Source organism: Pipistrellus hanaki (genome assembly GCF_964339955.1).
Source record: "Pipistrellus hanaki genome assembly, chromosome: 1".
Lineage (NCBI taxonomy): Eukaryota > Metazoa > Chordata > Mammalia > Chiroptera > Vespertilionidae > Pipistrellus > Pipistrellus hanaki.
In genome coordinates this window covers 91535093-91560263 of record NC_140503.1, presented here as the reverse complement: position 1 = coordinate 91560263, position 25171 = coordinate 91535093, and the positions used below count along the sequence as shown (strand labels likewise).

Below are 25171 nucleotides of genomic sequence, written 5' to 3'. Positions count from 1 at the left end.
TATAATCTACTATCACATGGTTTTATTTGAGTTTTGTTATAGCAATAATAGCTGTTATTTCCATCTCATGCGTAGAAACAGAGAAGTTGCAGGTACACAGTTCAGATGGTCTAGATTGGGACTCTCAAACCATGATCATAGCTATAACTCCCATGTCAAATATTATTACACTCACTCAATAAACATAAAATCATATCCAGAGGTGTGCTAAGACAAAATTCTAAAGCATAAAGAAAATGTTAATATTCAGGAGAGAATTCTGAACAATTCCTCCCTATCTGCTCTTTATCCCCTAGTCTAATGGTTGGCAAATTCAGTCAACAGAGCCAAATATCAACAGTACAACGATGAAAATTTCTTTTGAGAGCCAAATTTCTTAAACTTAAACTTCTTCTAATGCTACTTCTTCAAAATAGAGTCACCCAGGCCATGGTATTTTGTGGAAGAGCCACCACTCGGGGGGCCAAAGAACTGCATGTGGCTCACAAGCTGCATTTTCTGACCACGGCCCTAGCCTTTGATGACCCAATCCAAGATTTTATCTTTACTTCATAATCAATTGTTCAGTGTCTTGTTTCTCTTGCTTTATTATTAACTCTTTTATGATAAGACCAAGGATAATAACTCTTGTTACAGTAGTGATCATATTTAGAAAGTATACATATTTTAATACCTTCTATGATAAATAATTTCTATCCCAATTGGATGTTTTTATGGAAGGAATTCAAATTGTCTTAGCATACTTAATAACTTGAACTTTAACCTGACAGGAAGCAAAATGCTGAAAAAGTGATAACCCTTTTTATATGATCCAAGGGATTAGCCTTCATATTTTAGTACCATTTCATATGTTATTTGTGTACATGAGTAGGAAAGGAAGAAAATATTGCTTTTTAGTACGAACGTCTTTAACATGAGTTTGAAGAAAAATAGCAATTAAGATAAGCTTTTATTTTGATGTAATCCCATTTGTTTATTTTCTCCTGAATTTCCATTATCCTAGGAGATGTATCTGTAAGCATATTGCTATGAGAGATGTCTGATATTTTGCTGTCAATGGTTTCTTATAGGTTTTTTATGGTTTCATGTCTTTTATCCATTTTGAGTTTATTTTGTGTATAGTGTAAGATGGTGATCTAATTTCATTTTTTTAATGTATCTGTCCAATTTTCCCAACACCATTTATTGAAGAGACTGTTTTGACTCCATTGTGTGCTCATATTCAGAAACAGCCTAAGCGCACATCTGCAGATGAATGGATTAAAAAACTGTGGTACATCTATACAATGGAATACTATGCAACTATAAAAAAGAAATAACTCTCAACCATTTGCAACAGCATGGTTGGAACTGGAGAGCATTATGCTAAGCCAAATAAGCCAATCAGAGAAAAATAAGTATCACATGATCTCACTCATATGTGGAATCTAATGAACAATATAAACTGATAAACAAAAATAGACCCAGAGAAATAGAAACATCAAACATACTGTCAAACCTCAGAGGGGAGGCAGGGGACAGTGGAGGGGAAGAAGAGATCAACCAATGAACTCATATGTGTGTATGCATAACCCATAGACACAGACAATAGGGTGATGAAGGCTGGGTGTGGAGAGAAGTCAATAGGAGAGAAAAGGAACATAGATAATACTTTCAACAATGAAGGTTTACTTTTTAAAAGAAGGTAAGTATCCACCATCCAAAACAAGCTGTATTATGAATTAGAATTTTATAGCCCTGGACTATAAAAGGATTTAGATTAGATTGTCCATGAATGTGAGGATACATGGCAGTATATCTTTGGAGTAATAAAGACAGAAAAGGTAAAGATGTATCTTAGTGAATATCTCATGTGGGTAAGAGTTTAGAGAAAATCTAATATTATGTATTAGGCATAAGCCACAACATAATGAAAGGATTATTTTGAAACATAATCTAAAAGTTCTTATGTAAATATAATATATGAAGCCAAGAGGACATAACTATAGTAGTACCTTTTTACTAAGATAAATTGTCAACCAGATACAAAATTAATGTGTATAACAACTTTCAAGGTATTGTGCCTTCAATATGCACATTTTAAATTACACAGTAGGAAAAAAATAAAGAAATTGTAGAAAGAGAAGTGGGAGAAGAAATATATTTTTAATATGTCACAAGATATAGTTGCCATGAAAGGGAATTTAAGTAGCAGAGCAAAAAGATGCATTATTCACAATGTCATGGTAATCTAGTTTTTCAAAATATCCTTCTATCTAATAAAAAAGTAATATGCAAATTAACCATCACTCGACTACACCCACCAGCCATGACCACCAGCCAATTAGGATAGAGTATGCAAATTAACCCAACCAAGATGGTTATGGCCAGGAGAGAGCAAGAGGGAAGCTTGGGTTTCCCCAGAGATGGAAGAAGCCAAGCTTTCTGCACACCCTGGCTGGCTTAGGCCTCCGCTTAAGGCTACAAAGTTAAAATTATAGAAGATAAACTTCAACAGAAAAAATGTCGGCAGCCATGGAGCTGGAGACAAGAGGAGGCTAGGGTTGCCCCTGGCAATGGAGGAAGCCAAGCTTTCCATGCACTCTGGCATGGCTTGTACTCTGCTTTAGGCTACATAGTTTCAATTGTAGAAGATAAATACACCGCAGATAACAGTGCCTCTGATTGGGTTGCCAGGGGGTGTGGCCGGCCTGCAAACTATCATAGGCCCCTCGCCCAGGCCGCCCCATGCCCCAAGGGAACCCCCATCTTGATCCAGGACACCCTACAGGGCAAACCAGCTGGCCCTCACCAGTGCACCAGGCCTCTTATCCTACCTAATAAAAGAGTAATATGCAGATTGACCATCACTCCAACATACAAGATGGCTGCCCCCAAATGGTCAAAGATCCTGTCCCCATGTGGACACAAGATGGCCACCACAAGATGGCCAGCAGGGGAGGGCAGTTGTGAGTGACCAGGCCTGCAAAGGAGGGCAGTTGTGGGTGATCAGGCCAGCAGGGTAGGGCAGTTGGGAGGGACCAGGTCTACAAGGGAGGGCAGTTGGGGGCGATCAAGCCTGCAGGGAGAGCAGTTAGGGGTGACCAGGCCTGCAGAGGAGGAAAGTTGGGGACAAACAGACTGACAGGGGAGCAATTAGACATCAATTAGACTGGCATGGGAGCAGTTAGGGGGTGATCAGGCTGGCAGGCAGGTGAGCAGTTGGGAGCCAGGAGTCTCAGATTGGAGAGTGTGCAGGCTTGGCTGAGGAACACCCCACCCCCATGCATGAATTTCATGCACCAAGCTTCTAGTCTGTAATTAAAAGCAAGAGACTGCAGGGTAGGAAGAAATTTCAAATGCCTACTAAAAAAGTTGTAAAATTTTACACAGATACAAACATACACATAGATTTAGTGATTGAGAATTTTGAAGGGAAAAATGAGAAAAAAAATAACGATATTTGAGGAAAATTATGATAATGATAAAAAGATAAGGGACTAGTCACTATCCCAGAAGAAAAACTAGAACGAATGTAAAATAGATATAGGTAATAACAAATTATCAGCAAAAAAATGCTCATAGAGAAATAAATCCTTTAAAAAGTCATCCAACTGGTGTGGCTCAGTTGGTTGGAGCATCATCCCATAGGCCAGAAGGTGGAGGATTTGATTTCTGGTTAGGGCACATACCTACAATAGATTGTGGGTTCCATCCCATGTCAAGGTGCATGTGATCAATGTTTCTCATGTGGAGCTCTCTCTCTCTTTCTCTCTCTCTCTCTCTCCCTCCCTCCCTTTCTTCTTCCCTCCCTCTCTCTCTATCTCTCTCTTTCTCTCTTTCTCTCTCTCTCTGTCCCCCCCCCCCCGTTTCTCTCTCTCTCTCTCAATAGCAACACAAGTAATAAAAAAGTCTTCCTAGTCATTAACAAAGATCTTAGGACAAAAGAAATCATAGTAAAATAGAGGATTCTTTAAGGAATTTTTTGAATATTGTTCTTTCAGTAGTAGTGAAGGTCATTATGTTAAGATCATTACAGAAAACATTGCTGGATTGTTTGTAGAAAACTGGGCATATATGTGTGCCTAAGTATGATAAAACTTAGATTAAATATTAAGCCAAAGACATCAACACATGTTATTTAACCTTATAAACCTAGCGTAGAACCAAGGGAGAGTGCTTAATCTTTATTAAGAAGGACACATAAGAATTCATTTATTTGACCAATATTTATTGATCTGCTACTGTGTTCCAGGCATTGTTCTAAATTCTGGGATACATCAAGGAACCAGATAGACAAAAATCTCTGCCCAGCAGAACTTACATTCTAGTGGAATGAGGCACATAATTAGAGAGGAAATAAATAGGCAAATTATATGTTAGAAGAGTATTAAGTGCTATGGAAAAATAGAACAGGGTAAGAGTGATTGAAGATGCAAAGGGATCATGTTTCCTCCTTTAGATTACAAAATTTTAGTGTTCTGTAACATGTTCTCCAAAAGAGGCATGTTAGTATATTGAGGAGGAAGTTGGTAGATCTAATTAAATGTGTCCAATAAATGATTGTTTGATTTTAACTACTCAGTAATTCTTATTTTGTTCAAAGCAGTTGCTATAACAGAAAGTTGTGAAATTCTTATAAAATGTTTTTTATGAATGCTGTAATAAACAAAATCTGTGATTTCTTCCATTAATTGAATCCCTAACACCTGTTCTCTTTACTTACCTTTTGTTTTTCATTTTGTTAAATATTTTTCACTGTTTTAAAACAGAATAATTAAACGTAGGTGCAGTTTTAGTTAAAACATTTACATTGTTTCAATCAGTGTTAAAGATAATATAATTGTATGTTTAAGACCATAAAAATCATTTCTTTACCACAAATGAATATGTACAGCTCATCTGTTTTCATGGGAGGAATATGAAGGGATTTACTAATTTAGGGATAACCTAGTGAACTTTGGCTTCATGTGTCTTTTAATTAGTTCTTTTAATGTTATCCAATTACATTATCAATGATCCTGAAGTCCACATAGATATAGAAATGTCTGTCTCCTTTTTCAATCCTTGAAACATCATTAGAATTAGAATACTAATGTATTATTATTAAACCTCAAAAATAATATTATGGTATCAGGAAGATTCTTTGGAAACAGAGAGATTATTTATCAAGATTACTAACCTAGTAGGGGTTGGGATGGAGAGTATAGTCCATGGAGTAGAAGTGAATACTACTACATTGTTTTTTAATAAACAGACATCTATGTTTTTATGTTTAAGTGACTTTGTCTTCTTTTAAAATCTCAAAGTATTTAGTATCGCTTACCAAATCTGGATATTGTATTGTCTAGATAAGTATGTTAATTATATGACTAAGCATCTTCCCTCTCACTTCACTGTTCCTGCTTCTTTGCCCCAGCCAGCAGCTCAGCTTACCTCATTCACCCTTACTTTTTATTAGGAAGGTAGGAATAGAACTGTTAAAATCCTATATAATAAAAGGCTAATATGCAAATAGACCAAACAGCAGAATGAACAGTCACTCTGATGCGCACTGACCACCAGGGGGCAGACACTCAATGCAGGAGCTGCTCTCTGGTGGTCAATGTGCTCTCACAGGGGGTGTGGCACTCAGCCAGAAGCCCTAAGCTGGGCTCATGGCTGGCAAGCGCAGCGTCAGTGGAGGGAGCCTCTCCCACCTCCGTGGCAGTGCTAAGGATGTCTGACTGATGCTTTAGCCCACTCCTGCAGGCTTAGGACATCCTCTGAGGGCTCTCAGACTGTGAGAAGGCACAGGCCAGGCTAAGGAACATCCCCCTCCCCTGAGTGCATGAATTTCATGCACTAGGTCTCTAGTCTTCAATAAAGGAAGCAACCAAGTGTATACTGGAATTTGAGTTGGCCAATTTCTAACATGCTCACTTAGGATATGAATTGTAGAATTTTTGAAAAGTGAAACAATGTCTCTTCTATAATAATCTATATATATAAAAGCCTAAGTGACCATCTGACTGTTCGACTGATAACTATGATGCGCATTGACCACCAGGGGACAGATGCTCAATGCAGGGATGGAAACCACAGGCATTGAAACATGGAACAGACAGATGAATCTCAGAGGGAAGGGGGGAGGATAATGGGATAAAATTTAACATTATCTAACAGGAGTGGCCTATCTAACTCCCAGATTAAAAGTATTATTTTATTTAATGTCTCTAAAGACTCTAATAACTTCCCAGGTAAGGATACAACCTCGTTTTGGATTTTTATAGGCTAATTTTGCCTTATTGCTCAGAGAGTTTACTATTTTTGCATGTTTAGATTTTATTTTTGTTTTCTTCCTAACTGGAAATGAGTCAAAATGAGTCCTTAAACTTGTATACTAAATCCCATAAACTCTTATCCACTTAAGAACTAAATTTACCTCCCTTTTTCTGTTTTTGGTATTCTCTTCCATAATATATTATTAGATCTAGTGTTAGTTCACAGTGCTCATATGTCTTGTGATAGCAAATCCTCACAGTTGATCCTCTGTCCTCCTTGAAATATTTCCTGCACTTGGCCTTTAGGACACCATCTTTGCCTCCTTTCTATATTACATTTCCCTATTACTCCTTTTCACTCTCTCTTGTTTATCCTCCTCTCTCCAATCTCTAAATATTGAGTGCCAGGGGTCATTCTATGGACATCTTTCCTTCTCTGTCTATATGCCTTCTTTAAGGGTTATTTTCCATTTTCTTGGCTTGAATTTTCATTTTCATGCTAATGGCTCTTAAATATCTCTATCATGGACCTAATCTGTGAATTCCACCCTTATTTGGTCTCTCCATTTGGCTGGCTAATAGACATTACAAACTTTTTTTTTAGGAAGAGAGAGGGATAGAGAGTTAGAAACATCGATGAGAGAGAATCATCGATCAGCTGCCTCTTGCACACCCCCTACTGGGGATGTGCCCACAACCAGGGGATGTGCCCGCAACCATGGTACATGCCCTTGACTAGAATCAAACCTGGGACCTTTCAGTCTGCAGACCGATGCTCTACCACTGAGCCAAACTGGATTTGGCGTGACATTACAAAGTTAAACTGCCCCAAACTGAGCTTCTTATTAATCCCTCTCTCCAAACCTGCTCCTTTTGCAATCTCAATCTCTTATTTCACACAATAGTAATTCCATCCTTCTAAAGGCCTAGACCAGTGGTCTGCAAACTGCGGCTCGCAAGCCACATGTGGCTCTTTGGCCCCTTGTGTGTCTCTTCCACAAAATACCATGGCCTGAGTGAGTCTATTTTGAAGAAGTGATGTTAGAAGTTTAAGTTTAAAAAATTTGGCGATCAAAAGAAATTTCAATCGTTGTACTATTGATATTTGGCTCTGTTGACTAATGAGTTTGCAGACCACTGGCCTAGACCAAACCTTTGGAGTTAATCTTTATGCCCCTTTTCCTTAAAACTTATGTTCAGATTTTCAGAAAATGTGTACTACTTTCCAAATACATCCAGAATTTGGTCATTTTCATAATTTCCTTTCTACCATCTGGTCCAAACCACTATTATTGCTCACCTTGACTATTATAATTTCCCTTACTGGGTTTCCCTATTTCTTCCTTTGTTGCCCATCAGCCTATTTCAATAGAGCAACCAGAGTTATCCTGTTAAAATACAAGTCAAATCATGTCCAAGATCAAGTCAAATTGGTCTTTCCTCAAAGCCTCCAATGACTTATCCTTTCAATAAATTAAATTCAAAATGTTTATAATGGTCTTCAAAGTCTACATGATCTTCCCTCACCCGTCTCTCCAATCTTATCTTCTATAGTCCTCACCCTTTACTCTGTTCTGGCCTCATTCATGTTCCTTGAATATGCATGTTTCTGTCTTAGAACAGTGGTTAGAACCAAGGTCTCAAATTCCAAAGCCTATTGCTAATACTAAATAATTTAAAAGTGTCTCTTCATAAATCCTAATGAGAAAAATGTCAAGGAAACATAGGACCTAAGTTATATACTAAATTTTAATGGCCTTATTTAAATCTATTCTAAGCATATTACTTCATTTTGCTGGGATATTTCCTAAAATTTGTTACAATGGTAAGACTGATAAGAAAAAGATCTATCAGAATTCTGTGACATAGGACATTACGGACTATCTAATTAAACTAAAAGCATAGATACTATCAACACATATTTACTTAGTATTAAGTGCTAGCATCTATAATGAATTCATGGGTGTCAGGCCCCATGTTGAGGGAGGAGGTGCAATTGTGACTAAGAGAAACAAAGAAACAAAAAAGGAGGGAGAGAATCTGGAAAAGACGCAAATGATTTTGCAAAATGGACTATAAAGTGTACCTGGGAATGCAAATCTTATTCAACATATCAGTTAATGAACTAATCATATTAACATCATTTTAAAGAAGAAAAGCTATAAGATCTCAATAGATACAGAAAAAGCATTTGATGTAATACATTTATTCATGATTTTAAAATTCTCTTAAGAAAGTTGGAATGGAAGGAAATTTACTTAATCTAGCAAAGAGTACCTATAAAAAAACATATCAAACATTGTATTTATTGGTGAAATTATGAAAACCGTCTCACTAAGATCTGGGTGAGATAATGATGCCCAATATCAATCAATAGTGTATGAAGGTTCTAGCCAGAGCAATGGGCAAGAAAAAGACCAGAGCCAGGCCTATGTGGTTCAATTGGTTGATCATTTCACGAACCAAGACATGGCCAATTCCATTCTTGGTCAGGTCACAATTGTGAGCTCCATCCCCATGATGGACATGCAGGAGACAGCTGATTGGTATTTCTCTCTCATTGATGTTTTTACCTCTCTCTTTCTCTCCTGACCTCTCTCTGAAATAGATAAAAACATATTTTTTAAATGACAAGGTATATATAAGTATTGGAAAGAAAAACACTGAAGTTCATTGTTCACAGATTGTATGATTTGGTCAAAGAAAATAAAAAAAGAATCTTGAAGTAAATATTTAGAATTAATAAAAGCATTAGCAATAAGATTGAGTCCATAACCAATATACAAAAATCGATTGTATTTTTCTATACCAGCAATAGGTAGGAAAAGAATTAAGATACCACCAAAACTGGTTTGGCTCAGTGGATAGAGCATCGGTCTGCGGACTGGAAGGTCCCAGGTTCGATTCCGGTCAAGGGCATGTACATTGGTTGCGGACACATTCCCAGTAGGGGGTGTGCAGGAGGCAGCTGGTCGATGTTTCTCTCTCATCAACGTTGCTAACTCTCAATCCCTCTCCCTTCCTCTCTGTGGAAAATCAATAACATATATTTTAAAAAAGAAAAAAAGAATATTGAATATAAACTGTAATTGAAAAAAAATTTTTTTTAAATAATTACGATACCACATAGGATAGTTTTAAAATGTGTCAAATACCTAGAAGAAGCTGAATAAAAGATGGACACTCCTACACAGAAAACCATAAAAATTATCAAAAGCATAGAAGAACTTAATATGTTTTCATTGAAAAACTTGGTATTTTAAAGATGTTAATTCTCTGTAAATATAATGAATTTACGTAGTGAATATATTAAAACAATTCCAGTAAAAATTCCATCGGGCTTTATGAAAACTTACAAGCTTATTCTAAAATTTATATGGAAATGTAAAGAGCCAAGAATAGCAAAGAATCTTAAAGAAAAAGAAGTATGGAAAATTCACATATCAAATATCATGATTTATTGTAAAGCAAAGTAATTAATAATGTGAATTGGCAAAAAGATTGAGAAAAAGACCAATAGGCCAGAAAAGAGATTACAAATCAGATTCATAGCCATATGTGGACTCTTGGTTTATGACAGGTGACAACTTTTCAATAAATGGTATTAAGTCAATTGACTACCCATTTACTAATATGGTAAAAGATTAAACTGGACCCTTCATACCATACACAAATTTATTAAAAGCAGATTATGTAAATATGAAATGTTAAACTTAAATCTTACAGAAAAAAAGGGTTATTTTCAGAGCATTAGGATAGGCAAAAGGTTTATTAAACAGAAGACAAAGAGCACTATCTAAATAGAAAATGATGCTGAAACCGGTTTGGCTCAGTGGTAGAGCGTCGGTCTGCGGACTGAAAGGTCCCAGGTTCGATTCCAGCCAAGGGCATGTATGTTGGTTGTGGGCACATCCCCACTGGGGCGTGTGCAAGAGGCAGCTGGTCGATGTTTCTCTCTCATTGACTTTTCTGGCTCTCTATCTCTCTCCCTTCCTCTCTGTAAAATATTAATAAAATATATTTTTAAAAAAATAATAAATAAATAAAAAATAAAAAATAAATAGAAAATGATAAATTAGATTACATGAAAATTAAGAACTTCTACCACTCAAATAAATCATTAAGAGAGTAAAAATGAAATCCACAGAGTAAAAGACAATATTTGCAGCCTGTTTAACAAAAAAAAATAGTTTATATTTAGAATATGTGAAGAACTTGTACAGATCAATAAGATGGATAACAAAAGATAGATAATAAAAAGATAAGTGGGAGGACTTGAAGAGACATTTTTCAAAAGAGGATATTCAAATGGCCAATAAAGATAAGAAAGATGACAGTATTACTCTTTAGGGGACCTGAAATCAAAACCATAAAGAGATATCACTTCAAATCCACCACAATGGCTAAAAGAGAAAGAAATGACAGTATTATATGAGGTCTAGAGGCCCGAATCATGAAATTCATGTGTACATGTGTAATTTGTAAGGGGCTCAGCCATTGCAGCCAAGGTAGCTTGCCTCAGCCCTGGTGGCCCCAACTTTGTCCAGAAGGTTGTTTGGCTCTCTGGTCTAATTAGCATATTATCCTTTTATTATTATAAACAAGTGGCCCAATGCATGAATGATGATTCATGCAAGAATGGGCCTTCATTCCCCAGGCTGCCTGTACCGCCTTAACTCTGTCCAGAGCAGCCTTTCTGCTCCAGCCCGGAGCTGCATTTATGCCTTCCCACGCTGCCCAGAGGCCCCATGCATCTGGGGTGTTGTGGAATACCTGCGTCATCACCATGGCATCCCACCCCATCCCCAGCTACTCAGCACCTGCATGTAGCAGATTGATTTGCATGCTCACTCCTGATTGGCTGGTGGGTGTCACGAAGGTATGATCAATTAGCATATAACTCTTTTATTAGGTAGATTATGTGGGATAATGGAAATTCCCATATTGCTGGTAAGAATGTAAATTGGTACTGGTAATTTAGAAAATGATTTTATATTATTTATGAAAGGTCCGGTGCATGAAATTCATGCACGGGGGACAGGGGTGTCCCTCAGCCCAGCCTGAACCCTTTCCAATCTGGGGCCATTCGAGGGATGTCCGAATGCCCAGTGGGATTGGGCCTAATCAGGCATTCCTCTCACAGTCCAGGACTTCTGGCTCCCAACTGCTCACCTGCCTGCCTGCCTGATAGCCCCTAACCACTTCTGCCTGCCAGCCTGATCACCCCCTAACCACTCCCCAGCCAGCCTAATTGACACCAAACTTGCTACCCTGCAGGCCTGGTTGCCCCAACTGCCCTACCCTGCTGGCCCAGTCACCCCTAACTGCCCTCTCCTGCCAGCCTGGTTGCCCCAACTGCCCTTCCTTATATGCCTAGTCACCCCTAACTGTCCTCCCCTGCAGGCTTGCTCCCCCACCCTCAACTCCCCTGCATGCCTGGTTCCCCCAGTGACCCTCCCCTGCATGTGTGGTTCCCCCAACTGCCCTCCCCTGAAGGCCTGGTCCCTCCCAACTGCCCTGCCCTGCTGGCCATCTTGTGGTGGCCCCTTGTGTCCACTTGAGAGCGGCCATCTTGTGTATTGGAGTGATGGTCAATTTGCATATTACCTTTTTATTATATGGGATTATTATATAGGATTAAAACTGAATAGGTTCTTACCTATGACCCAGTAATTCCACTCTTTGGTAGAAATGCATACATTATGTATACATGTCCCAAAAGATATGTAGAAGAATGTTTATAGTAGCACATCTATAATAATAATAAAAGCATAATATGCTAATTAGACCACAAGCCACCATGGCTGTGAGAGCCAAGCCCCTTGCTTAAATTTCATGCATTGGGCCTGCAGTATGTAAATAATATTGTAAAATGTCCATTCAAACAATGAAAATGAACCACTGTTTTTCTACTTATAAAAAATTTAAAAATAGATAAAATTAATCAATGGTGATACAAACCAGAATTTCAGGAGAGGAGGGATATAGAAATGGAGAGAGGGACCAAGATGGGGATGTTGGTACTGAGAATATTCTATTTTTTTACATGGATGGCAATTATAAAGGTATCACTTTGTGGTTTTCATTGAGCTTATGGTCTTCACTTTAATATATATTAATTTCAATAAATTTAAAAAATAGTTTTAAATCCCCATTGCATATAGCAACTCTTATTTATTAGGTTTCATTTTTATCTATTTTGTCAATTGATTTGTTGTAACATCTACAGGTATTGGGAAAGGTATTATGTGAACTAATAATAAATTTTTCTTTTTGTTTTTTAAATTATTTTTTCACTTATAGTTTATATTTACTATTATTTGTTAGTTTCAGGTGTACAGCATAGTGGTTAGATAATCATGTATTAAAAAATGTTTTCCATGATATTTCCAGTTCCAACTGACACCATTCATAGTTATTACAATATTATTGACTTCATTTCCTATGCTGTACTTTATATCCCCATGACAATTTAGTAACTACCAATCTGTACTTCTCAACCCCTTTACTTTTTTCACCCTGTCCCCCAGATTCCGTTCCTTCTGGCAACCATCAAGCTGTTCTCTATTTATGAATCTATTTCTGTTTTTGTTTGTTTATTTTGTTCTTTAGATTCCATATATAAGTGAAAGCATATGGTATTTATCTTTTTCCAACTGACTTATTTATTCACTTAGCACAGTGGTCAGCAAACCACGGCTCGTAAGCCACATGCGGCTCTTTGGCCCCTTCAGTGTTGCTCTTCCACAAATTACCACATGCGGGCACACATGTACAGTGCAATTGAAACTTCATGGCCCATACACAGAAGTAGGTTTTTGGACTGGGCGAGTCTATTTTGAAGAAGTGGCGTTAGAACATTCAAGGGGCCAAAGAGCTGCATGTGGCTTGCAAGCCTGTTTGCCGACAACTGACTTAGCATAATACCCTCTAGGTCCATCTGTGCTATCACAAATGGTGAGAATCCATTATTTTTTATGGCTAAGTAGTATTCCATTGTGGAAATGTACCACAGCATTTTTTTTTAAATGCCAAGTTTATTTATTTATTTATTAATATATTTTATTGATTTTTTACAGAGAGGAAGAGAGGGATAGAGAGTTAGAAACATCGATGGGAAAGAAACATCGATCAGCTGTCTCTTGCACACCCCCCACTGGGGACGTGCCCGCAACCAAGGTACATGCCCTTGACTGGAATCGAACCCAGGACCTTTCAGTCCACAAGCCGACACTCTATCCACTGAGCCAAACCAGTTTGGGCTGTACCACAGCATTTTTATCCACTTGTCTATTGGTGGGCACTTAGGCCAAGCTCCCAATCAACATAGGGGTATGTATATTCTTTTGAACTAATGTTTTGGTTTTCTTCAGATATATGCCCAGAAGTAGAATCACTAGATCATAAGGCAGTTCCATTTTTAATTTTTTTTAAAAACCTACATACTGTTTTCCACAGTGGCTGCACCAGTCAGTGTTCCCACAAACAGTGCATAAAGTGTCCCTTTACAACCACATTCTCAATATATTGACAATAGCCATTCTGACAGTTGTAAGGTGATATCTCATTGTGCTTTTAATTTGCATTTCCCTGGTGTTTAGTGACATTGAGCATTTTTTTCATATGTCTATTGGCCATCTAATATGTCCCTATGGAGAAGTGTCTATTCAGGTCCTTTGCCCATTTTTTAATTGGATTATTTGTGGGTGTTTTTTTTTTTGTGTGTGTGTTGAATTATATGAGTTTATACGTTTTCAGATATTAACCCCTCAGTAGATGTATCATTGACGAATATATTCTCCCATTCAGTAGGTTGTCTTTTCATTTTGTTGATGGTTTTCTTTGCTGTGCAAAAACTTTTTAGTGTGATATAGTCCCACTTTTTATTATTATTGTTGACACTATACGGATGTACCTTTTCTCCCCTCTTTGCCCACTTCCTCTCGCCTTCACCACACTGTTGACTATGTCCAGGGACTATGCATATATTTGTTTGGCTAATCTCTTCACCTTATTTTATCCAGTGCCTCCCAAAATCTTCCCCTCTGACAACTGATAGTTTGTTTCATGTATCCATGTCTCTGCTTCTGTTTGACTGTGCAGATGCTTTTTAGTTTCATGTAAACCCAATTGCTTATTTTTTCCTTTGTTTCCCTTGCTCTGGGAGATATTTGGCATAAGTATTGCTATGAGAGATGTCTGAGGCTTTACTTCATATGTTTTCTTCTGGGATTTTATAGTTTTGAGTCTTACAGTTAAAATCTTTAATACATTTTTAGTTTATTTTTATATATGGGGTAAGAAGGTTGGTGAACTAATAAATTTAATAGCACCCAGGAAATGACTGGCTATTTTACCAATTATTTTAAGTTAGCAAGATAGGAACAAATAAAACTTTAAGAGGCACTTTATCTAGTAAATATATTTTTCAAATATTTTGACTCCAAATTAATACATTTTTATGGTTCCAGATATTATTTCATGTAAAACATATATGCCAATACATGTCAAATATATATATAGTATTTTAATGAATGAAAGTGATCATAACTTACATATGTAATTTTCTGATTTATTTTATACCTAAAATATATGCTTAAAATCACTCTTTTTATTTACTTTTTAAAATTAATACTAAGTTATTCAAACTCAAAATTGACTATAGAGCAGAAAGTAAATTCTCCTTTATCCCACCCCTCTGCCATCCCTACTTCCCAGAGTTAAGCATGTTCACTGATTTTTTTTTACACTCTTTCATAAATTCTCTGTGTATGCCAGTGTAGTTTTTCTTGGTTACTGTTTTTTACAAGTTTTAAGGTTATATTATTCTGCAACTTATTTTTTATTAATATAATTTCAGCAAATTTACAAATTTGCATATCAGTGATAAATATTTATATAATTCTTTAAAATCTAGATAATATCCCAACTTAGGGAAAGTTCATAATTTATTTAGCCTTTCTCATACTAATAGATATTTAGATTGTTTTCAGTTTTGTTTTGTTTTTGTTATTGTTAATCCTTACCCAAGGATATTTTTCCATTGATTTTTAGAGAGAGTGGAAAGGAGGGGTGGAGACAAAGGGAAACATCAATGTGAGAGAGAGACATTGATTAATTCTCTCCCACATGTGCCCTGACCAGGGCTGAGGATGAAGCTGCAACGGTAAGTGCCCTTGACAGGAATTAAACCTGGGACCCTTCATCCGTGAGCTGATGCTCTACGCACTGAGCAAAAGCAGCTAAGGCTCCAGTCTTTTGTTACTACAAAAATGTCACAGCAAATGTGTGTGTGTGTGTGTGTGTGTGTGTGTGTGTGTGTGTATCTTTATGTATATGAGAGAATATTTAAATAGAAGTGGCTGGATCAAGAGTATAGATACTTTTTACATTGAAAATAACTTGAACCATATTTTATTTTATTTTTTTTAGTAGTCATTGAGAATTAGATATAGCATCATAGCAATAAAACTAATTTAATCAAGAATTAAAGGAAGGCACAAAATGGAAACCAATGAGTCTTTTAAAAAGTCAGAATATATTAAATGTTAATGATGTGGGGTTTTAGTGGGAAGACAGACATATGGGAAATAATTTGCCCCTGCCTTAACCCCACAGCCATAGAACTTGTTTAAAAGTCAAAAATAGACTAGACGAACAACTGATACAAAACTACAACCAATATTCACAAATAAATTTTAATACATGTAATTAAACCACCTATTTATAATAGTAAAATATTTCATTTAAATTCCTTAAAATTAGAATTTATCTTCTCAGGATTAGGTCACATTTACTCTGAAAAGCCTTCTTTCTTGAATCATGCTGTTCTAAGAATAGAATTTTTCTTCTAATGGAAAACTGTTGATCATTTAAGTCTGTACCTACTGCTGATAGTGATTCTTAGGTTAACACCAGGAAATGAAGGCTTCAGAATCTCTTAGAAATGCAGCTATGGACACTAGATATTTACAGAGGAACAAATAAAATTTCTTCTTGACAGGAAGAAAATTAGTAAACTGGTTCTTTGCTGTTTACTTACATCATGCATCAAAATACAATCTTTCTTTGCCATAATACACGAATATTGTTAATAGCAAGAGAACAGGAGATATGGTGGAAATCTAAACACCTGAATAACCATTAGTTTCTATGGATAATCATAGCTAATATGTGAGTGCTTATTATGTACTTGGTGCATTGTAAGGGCCCAATTTGTATTATTCCATTTATTAGTCATAACAACACTATGAGGTGGATGTTTTAATAAGCACAGTTTTACAGGTTGGGAATAGGATGTGTAGAAATGCTAAGCAAGATAAACAACCGATAAGTAGCAAAGCCAGTATTCAAACCAGGTAACATGGGTACAGAGCCCCTTCCCTTCACCATTTCATTAGAGCTGGAACTCCATTTGGTTCTGAATGTGTGCAGTCCACACCTTCACATCTTTCTGTCTTCCCCCACTTTGGAGCACAGTTTCAGTTGGTCATAGTTTTCCTCTGCTGTTGGGAAGAGGAGCTGGGCAAGGGCAGATGTTTTTATGTACAGTATGTGTCATTTGTAAGACCAATGTCTTCAGCTTGTCTTGTTTTTCAGCATGCCTTAGTGAGAACCAGATATGGTACATATGGTAATAGGAACTGAGGTAATTGGGCTTTTAGTGTGAGGTATTATGTTTAACACTAGAGCTCTGGTGCACGAAATTCATGCACTCGGGCATCGCTCAGCCCTGCCTGTGCCCTCTCACAGTCTGGGAGCCCCTGGCAGGTGTCTAACTGCCGGCTTAGACTTGCTCCCTGCGGATGTGGGAGAGGCTCCTGCCACAGCTACTGTGTTCGCTAGCCATGAGCCTAGCTTCTGACTGAGCAGTACTCTCCCTGTGGGAGTGCACTGACCATCAGGGGGCACCTCCTGCATTGAGTGTCTACTCCCTGGTGGTCAGTGTTCATCATAGTGACCAGTTGTTTCACCATTTGGTTGATTTGCATATTAGCCTTTTATAATAGGACTAGAGGCCTGGTGCATGAAATTTGTGCACCAGGGTGGGTGTTCCTCAGCCCAGCCTGCACCCTCTCCAATATGGGACCCCTTGGGGGATGTCAACCGCAGGTTTAGGCCCAATCCCTGCAGTTGGACATCCCTCTCACAGTCTGGAACCACTGGCTCCTAACTGCTCACCTGCCTGCCTGATTGCCCCCTAACTGCTTCCTTGCTGGCCTGATTGACACCTAACTGATTCTCTGTTGGCCTAATTGCCCCCAACTACCCTCCCCTGCTGGACTGATCACCCCTAAGGCTTTTATTAGTATAGATATGACCCTGCACAGAAAATTTTACTAACCCTGCTTTATGATTAAATCGTTAAGGGCTTGATGATTGAATCATTAGGACCAGACACCAAGATTTTTTTTCTTTGAATAGTGGAGGGAATAATTATCTTGTCTTTAAGTTGCCTAGAAATTAAAATGAGATAATGACTTAGGAAAGTATAAAATCACCATATAAAGACAACTGTCTTTTTCATGTACTGAGAAGATAATGAAGTGGTAAAATGGAAAACACTATTTTTATTGTTGCCTTCCTTCCTTTACGCTTTTATTTAAACTTTGAAATTTATAAAAATTTCACTCCAATTTTCATTTCTTTATAATTAATATTATTTTCTATTGGTTTCAGGTTTTATATTAATTACAAAATAGTGGTTAGACTAGGGGTGTCGAACTCAATCAGAGAAGGGGCCAAAATCTAAAATCCAGCCTAAATCGCGGGCCGAATGGTTTACTGAACAGTCATAAACTGACAATGTCATAAACTGACAGCGGAGTGCAGTGATGACAGCGCGGTGCGGGCCACATTGCAAGGCCTGGCGGGCTGGATTTGGCCCGCGGGCCTTGTGTTTGACACATGTGGGTTAGACAATCATATACTTTACAAAGTGTTCCCCGATATTTCCAGTACCCACCTGGCATCATACCATCATTACAACACATTGACTATATTCCCTATTTAAGTGACAGTGGGTTCACTGGTCCTTCCAGTCTTTCTTTTGTGTTGCTCGTCCTTCCTTTTCTTTCTCACTTCTTCCCTCATTTTCTTTATATAGTATCTCAATTGGTCATCAAAGCTCAGTGGAGGCACTGGGACACGCTTCATTCATTTTATTTTATTTTTTTAAAAATATATTTTATTGATTTTTTACGGAGAGGAAGGGAGAGAGATAGAGAGCTAGAAACATCGATGAGAGAGAAACATCGACCAGCTGCCTCTTGCACACCCCCTGTCGGGGATATGCCCACAACCAAGGTACTGTATTTTCCGGCGTAAAAGATGACCCCCTAATTTTACAGTTAAAACATAGGTTTATGCCTATATTCGCTGTATAAGACTACCCCCCACTGCAAAGAAAAGACTTACTTTGCAGTCAAGATCTGCAGGTAATTTTTGTGCAATTTTGGTCTTTTGCCCCCAATTTTCGGTTGACTTTTTTTTGTTTCAAAAGTCATCTTATATGACCAGAATCGAATCCGGGACCTTTCAGTCTGCAGACCAACGCTCTACCACTGAGCCAAACCGGTTTCGGCTGTTTCGTCCATTTTAGAGACCAGGAAACTGAGGCCACTTCCAGTTGGCTGTGGAACTTGACTCAGCACTCAGGAAGCCCTCAGAGCCATGCTCTTTGCTCTTTCTAAGGGACAGCCCTGGGGCAAACAGAACAAACCTTCCAGTCAGGCTTTCGAGCTTCTTTCTCAAGCACCTCTTCATTGTGGATGCTGCACATTCTTTCCTCTCCCTGGACCCCTGCCCCTATTCTTGACTGCCCCCGCTTCTCCGGAGCAGGTGGAAGGCTTCGCACTCACCGCCTAGGCATGCTCTGATGTGGGCCGGGCGGTGTGAGCTTGCTTTTGGGCCAAGGCAGGAGCAGGAGTAGCTCTCTGAAGTGTAAAGGCCGCTTGAGCGAGGCTGGTTAGCACTGGGAGCTTCTCTGAATCACGTCAGTTAGTACCTGCAGTGCGGCACCCCTCCACTGAGGTGGGACCACCTCTCAACCCCCCCTCCCGCCTCAGGGGTGAGGGTCCTTGCCCCTCTGCTTGGGAGTCCTTCCATGACCCTTGATCCCTGGCTGGGCCCACCCACGTCTTGGGGCCACTGCAGAACCTCTTGTCTCTCTGCAGGTGAGGCAGATCCCTGCCTTCAGTCTTCCCAAAGCTGTGAATCTGTGGCCAGAGGCCCTGTCTAGGTCTCAGCAACCCCATGTCTGTGATTTTCCCAGGGCCCTACTGGAGCGGCTAGGCAGGCCACTGCCCCTCCTGGGGCCTGCAATGAACCATTGGCATCTGGTGCTGCCCAGCCCGCCTCCCCAGCCGATGGACTGGTACCATGTGGATGGTGTCTGGCACTGCCCACAGGGCCTCTTCTGCCCCCGATGGACCTGTACCTCCAAAAGCGGGCCATAGTATTGCCCGCCCTGCCTGCTTATGCAATTTAACAATCATCTTTGGTGGTTAATTTGCATACTCACTCTGATTGGCTGTGGGCATAATGAAGGTACAGTCAATTTACATATTTGTCTATTATTAGGTAAGATGGCTAGAAGCTGGGCTGTGTTTAATGTCTGCTGTAGCTATACCAGAGGCTTCAGTTTGTTCAGGGTTTTGTTTGTACACAAGTGTGGGTGCACATGTGATTCTTGGAGAGGGGGTGAAGGGGGGGGCAGGCTTCTCCCCTGCTATATTCAGGTTTCCCTAAAAGCTTCTCTTTTTGTTGTTGTTATTGTTAATCTTCACCTTTGAAGTATATTTTTTCCCATTGATTTTTAGAAAAAATGGGAGGGGGGAGAGACAAGAGAGAGAAATATCATCAAGCCTGCAACTGAGGTATGGAATCAGACCGGTGACCCTTCAATCCTTGGGCCAATGTTCTCATAATTGAGGGAAACCAGTTAGAGCAAGAGACTATGTCTTACAGTTCTTGCAGTTGTAATCCACTATTATTATACTGGAGCTCTGTTGATGTGGCAGTAAGGTGTTGGGGAGAGGAAATATTCTATAATTTTATGATTAAACTAGAGGACAGGTGCACAAATTTCTGCACGGGGGTGTTTTGCCCCTTAGCCCAGCCTTCACCCTCTCCAATCTGGGACCCCTGATAGGCAGTCAGACATCCCTCTCACAATCCAGGACTGCTGGCTCCCAACTGCTCACCTGCCTGCTTGCCTGCCTGATTGCCCCTAACCACTTCTGCCTGTTAGCCTGATCACCTCCTAACTACTCCCAGCCAGCCTAATCAATGCCTAACTGCTTCCCTGCCAGCCTGATTGCACCTAACTGCCCTCCCCTGCTGACTGGTTACCCCTAATTTCCTTTACTTGCCAGCCTGGTTGCCCCTAACTGTTCTCCCATGCAGACCTGATCCTCCCCCAAACTGTTCTCCCCTGCAGGCGTGGTTGCCAATAACTGTCCCTCCCTGCTGGCCAGGTCAACCTTAACTGTCTTCCTCTATTGGCCTGGTCACCCCAATTGCCCTCCCTTGCAGGCCTGGTCCCTCCAAACTGCCCTCCCCTGCTGGACATCTTGTAGTGGCCATCTTATGTTCACATGGAGGCAGCCATCTTTTGTGTTGAAGTGATGGTCAATTTGCATATTACCTCTTTATTATATAGGATATTTACCTTTTATCATGGAAAGCCATGCAGCTATATGCTGGCCTATTATTTTCTTTCTTTGTAGTCTCTTTATCTGATTTTGGAGTTAGGATAATGGTAACCTCATAAATAAAGAACTTGGGAAGTCTTTCCTCCTCTTGAATTTTTGGAATAGTTTAAGAAAGATAGATATTAGTTTTTATTTGAATGTTTGATAAAATTCACCTGTGAAGCCATTCGAGGACTTGGACTTTTAAATGTAAACACAGAGAAGGTTGACATTTTTATCATCTTTCTTTTTCCCCTTGCCTGAATACTATCCATCCCCAATATTGTTAAAGGTAGTGGATGTTTAAAATGTGATGTTCACAGATAGTGTCTGCAACTATGCCTCCTTTCTCCTGCATTAAAATTTCTATTTTATGTACCAAAATAATTGTTGTTTTCATGATTGTTGACTTAGGAAGTCAGTGGCTCTGTGTGGTTCCTGCCCATCAGCCATTTCTACCACAGTTCCCAAACTGCACTGACAGGCCTGGGGTACCACAGAGAACTCACAGAAGTACTGAGAGATATTTTAAGGTCTCAAGAAACACTATGACATTTGTTGAATACTACATGAACAGCTATTACTAAGTTGTTTGAACCTGGCTACTTAATAGAATAAGTTAAAAAGGACCTGTTCAGTGTTTCTTTTGACCTAGAGGTACCATGAAAAAATTATTGAGGCATGAATGGTACTGTGAACAGAAGTGGGGGCATCTCTGCATTACCCTATTCCAAGTATCTTATTTCTCTTTGGGGATCCATGTGGATCTGAAACTTTGGATTCAGCTCCAGATCATGAGATGAAGTATATAATGAAGCTAAGATAATCAATGCAGTCTATTCCAGGCCTTGTTAAGAGGTGAAAATGTGTCCTAAATCAGTAAATCTCAAATATCATGATTTGAATGCTTGAAGGATTTTAAAATCAGTCTCTCTCTCTCTCTCTCTCTCTCTCTCTCTCTCTCTCTCTCTCTCTCTCTCTGACTAAGCATGTAGCCACTGGAAATGTTGACAATTATCTTTTGAACACAACGAGAGACAGCTTTTAGATGAAGTTGATACTGCAAAAGGTATAATGGGGAGACTGAAAGAAACTGAGTCTTTGGTGATATGCATGAGCCCTGGATCAAGCCCTACCTGAAGCCTGGTACATTTTATCATTTATGACTAATTATTATTTACATAAGTGCCCATCAGTTATCCTTTTTTGACTCACAAGGTTTTTGTTATATTCTGATTATTAGTCAGATATAGCATTTCAAAAATCTTTACACTTTTCTTGATTATTACATTAACTAGTATCTCCAGTACAATTTTGAATAGAAATGGAAGTATTGGGCATCCTAGTCTCATTCTTAATCTCAGGCAGAGAGCTTTTAATAATTCACATGAAGTATTATGTTTGCTATAAGTTTTGTTTTGTTTTTGTAAATATTCATTAATCAGATTAATGAAGTTTCTTTTTATTCATCATCATGAAGAGTTTAGATCAGGAATTGAGTGTTAGATTTTATCTCTTGGGGAAGCAGCCATTGCTGGACCTACTGCAGCTCTTAATGTTCTGGGCCTGGAACATTACCCTATATGGAATCTGGGTTCCAAACTTTCACTTGGCCCCAGATTCTTTTTTCTTATTCTTTTCCCCTGATCTGGATATGCAGTGAACTTCCTTGTATTGCTGTAATGTGTGTTTAATATACCACCTGGCCAGCCACACCAGTATATCTGGCTGCCTTCCTTGGGAAATAAATGGAATATTAACCTGGAATCTTCACCGGAAGCATAGCATGAGAAGGGTGTGTGCAGTCTGTAGCCCTGCATCAGCAAAAAAGATGGGCATGCTGGCTATGGGAGATTATCATGCACTACAAATTCTGACATCGCTATATATTTTCTCCTTTCTGTGAATTCCACCTACTACCATTGTCCACACAGTTCATTTTGTGTTGGATCCTTCTTGGTGATTTCCAGCCCCTTAAAAGTTGCAGTGGCTGAGATCTGTGGGCTCCTACTTCTAGTAGTAGTTGGCACTGTGATGATATGGGCTGCCTTCCACTCTGTAAATGCTCATTTGGGATTGGTACTTGCATCTTACATTATCAGATATTTTATCTATATTGAAATGACCATACCCTTTTTTTTTTCTGTTAATGGGTTAAATTATATGAATTGTTTTTCAAATGTTATGTTTTGCATTCCTACAATAAACTCCACTTAGTAGTAATCTATTATTATTTTTATACATAGCTGGACTTGCTATTGTGTGGTTTAGGAATATTGCATCTATGTTTAAGAGAGATGGGTTTGTACTTTCTCACACTTCCTGAGAATTCAATTATATTTGTTGGATCTTTTTACTATGCTCTACATGTATTTCATATTAATTTTTGCATCTCCCACTCAAATTTGACTCTCTTCTTTAGTATTGATGTTTCACACTGACTTGTTTGGGGGTTTACTTATCTTTTATCTTTAATTTATTGTTAAATCCATATGTTGAGTTCTTAATTTCAATTTATGCCTTTTTCAGTAGTTTAGTGTGTTTTTGTTCTATTTCATTGAACATGTTAATCATAATTATTTATATGTTCTTATCTACTAAGTCCAATCATCAGATCATATGGAGGCCTTTGAATGTCTTGAGTATTGGTTTAATGATCCTTTTCTTGGCATACTAAGTAATTTTTTTTTTTAATTCTAGACATTGGATATTAGAAGTCATACAATCTCTAGATCATATAATCTTTCTCTATTGAGGTTTCATCTTTTACTCTGCTAGGCAGGTAAAGTCCTAAATCCAATTAAGAACCAACATTTGTTCACAGGAGGTGAGGCTCCATTAACCTCTCCAGGATGTAGCTCTTCAGAGGCCTGGTGTGTTCACTGGGGCCTATTATTCTGTCTAGTCCTTAATTTTTATTATTTTATCAAAAATTCAGACCTGATTTTTCTGGTCTTTATTCTTAGGTTCTTAATTTCCACCTCATTCAGCTTAAGAATTCAATAAAAATCATGGGAAGAACCTACTGTGTGTGAACTCTAGTTATGACTTTGTTAAATTAACATTTATTAAGTGGAACATAGTGACACACCACTTAATAATGGGGATGCATTCTGAGGGATGCATCATTAGGCAATTTCGCTGTTGTGCAAACATCACAGAGTGCACTTACACAAACCTAAGATGGTATGGACTGCTACACATCTAGGCTACTTGGTATAGCACTATCATATAATATATGCAAGCCATTGACTGAAGCATCATTATGTGGGACATGGCTGTAGTTGATTAATCTCAGATATTAGTATTAAAATGGAATTTTTAAAATTGAAGAATTAGAGATTTTCCTACATGTAAGTAGAACCATGTTATCACATAAGAATTAGGGTATAACACTTTATGTACAGGCTTTCATGGTATAGGAAGTGAAATCTAAGTACTTTGTGAGTTTGCTCCATAACCAAATATATGGTTGAGTTGCTAAAGAACTTAATTTCATTATACTTTGGTGAAATTTCAACTATATAAATTAACCAGTCTTCAACCTGAAGTTTTCCGAATCCAGAAATATTTTATATAGCAAATCTTTGTATGAGTTTCTCATATTTTATTAAAAACATCTTACAAAATTGGCACACCACACATGTCTATAAAAAGAAATCTGTTTTCACATTGTCTTTCCTTCCCTCAGTGTCTTCCTTGCCAAGGTATATTTCATGTGAGTGGGGCATCTGTAGGTTTAGCCTCCTACTAAATCCTCAGCATCCAGAAGAAGGTTCTCAATGGATATCTGTGAATAATTGTACTTTTTCCTTCATTTTATTAGTGAGACAAAGCTGGATGTGGGGGCTTGTGGGAACTCTAAGAAAGATTCTAGTCTTGTTCTTCCTCTTCAAAGGACAGGAATTGTAACCCCAGCCAGAACTTAAAGAGGAAATAATAATACTCCAGACTAGCACTACCTGTATTATTAGAATTCTTATGAATATAATTAGAAATAATTTAAAAATAAATTACTGTATGAATTGTGGAATAAGATGTCAGTATCTACACTTGCCTTATAAAAATATAATTTTCTTCTTTTCTCACTGATTAGAGGTCTTTAAATCTAGTGTACCATAAATAATGGTGGCATCAGAATGGAATCATCCATTTTACAATGATTTATTTACCTGTGACCTACAGAGTCCATAGTATTGCACAGACTTTTCAAATCTCACAATGAATTGCATAATG

At 38.3% G+C, this 25171-nt stretch overlaps 1 long non-coding RNA gene across 9 annotated transcripts in view; it reads left to right on the top strand.

Annotated features, from left to right (window-relative positions):
* Nucleotides 1-25171, top strand: part of LOC311618836 — a 105517-nt gene that overhangs the window by 9587 nt on the left and 70759 nt on the right. For all 9 annotated transcript variants that reach the window (XR_014794370.1, XR_014794371.1, XR_014794372.1 and 6 more), the window contains exon 2: nt 21924-22081. This is a non-coding gene — a long non-coding RNA (uncharacterized lncRNA). The remainder of the gene's footprint in view (nt 1-21923; nt 22082-25171) is intronic.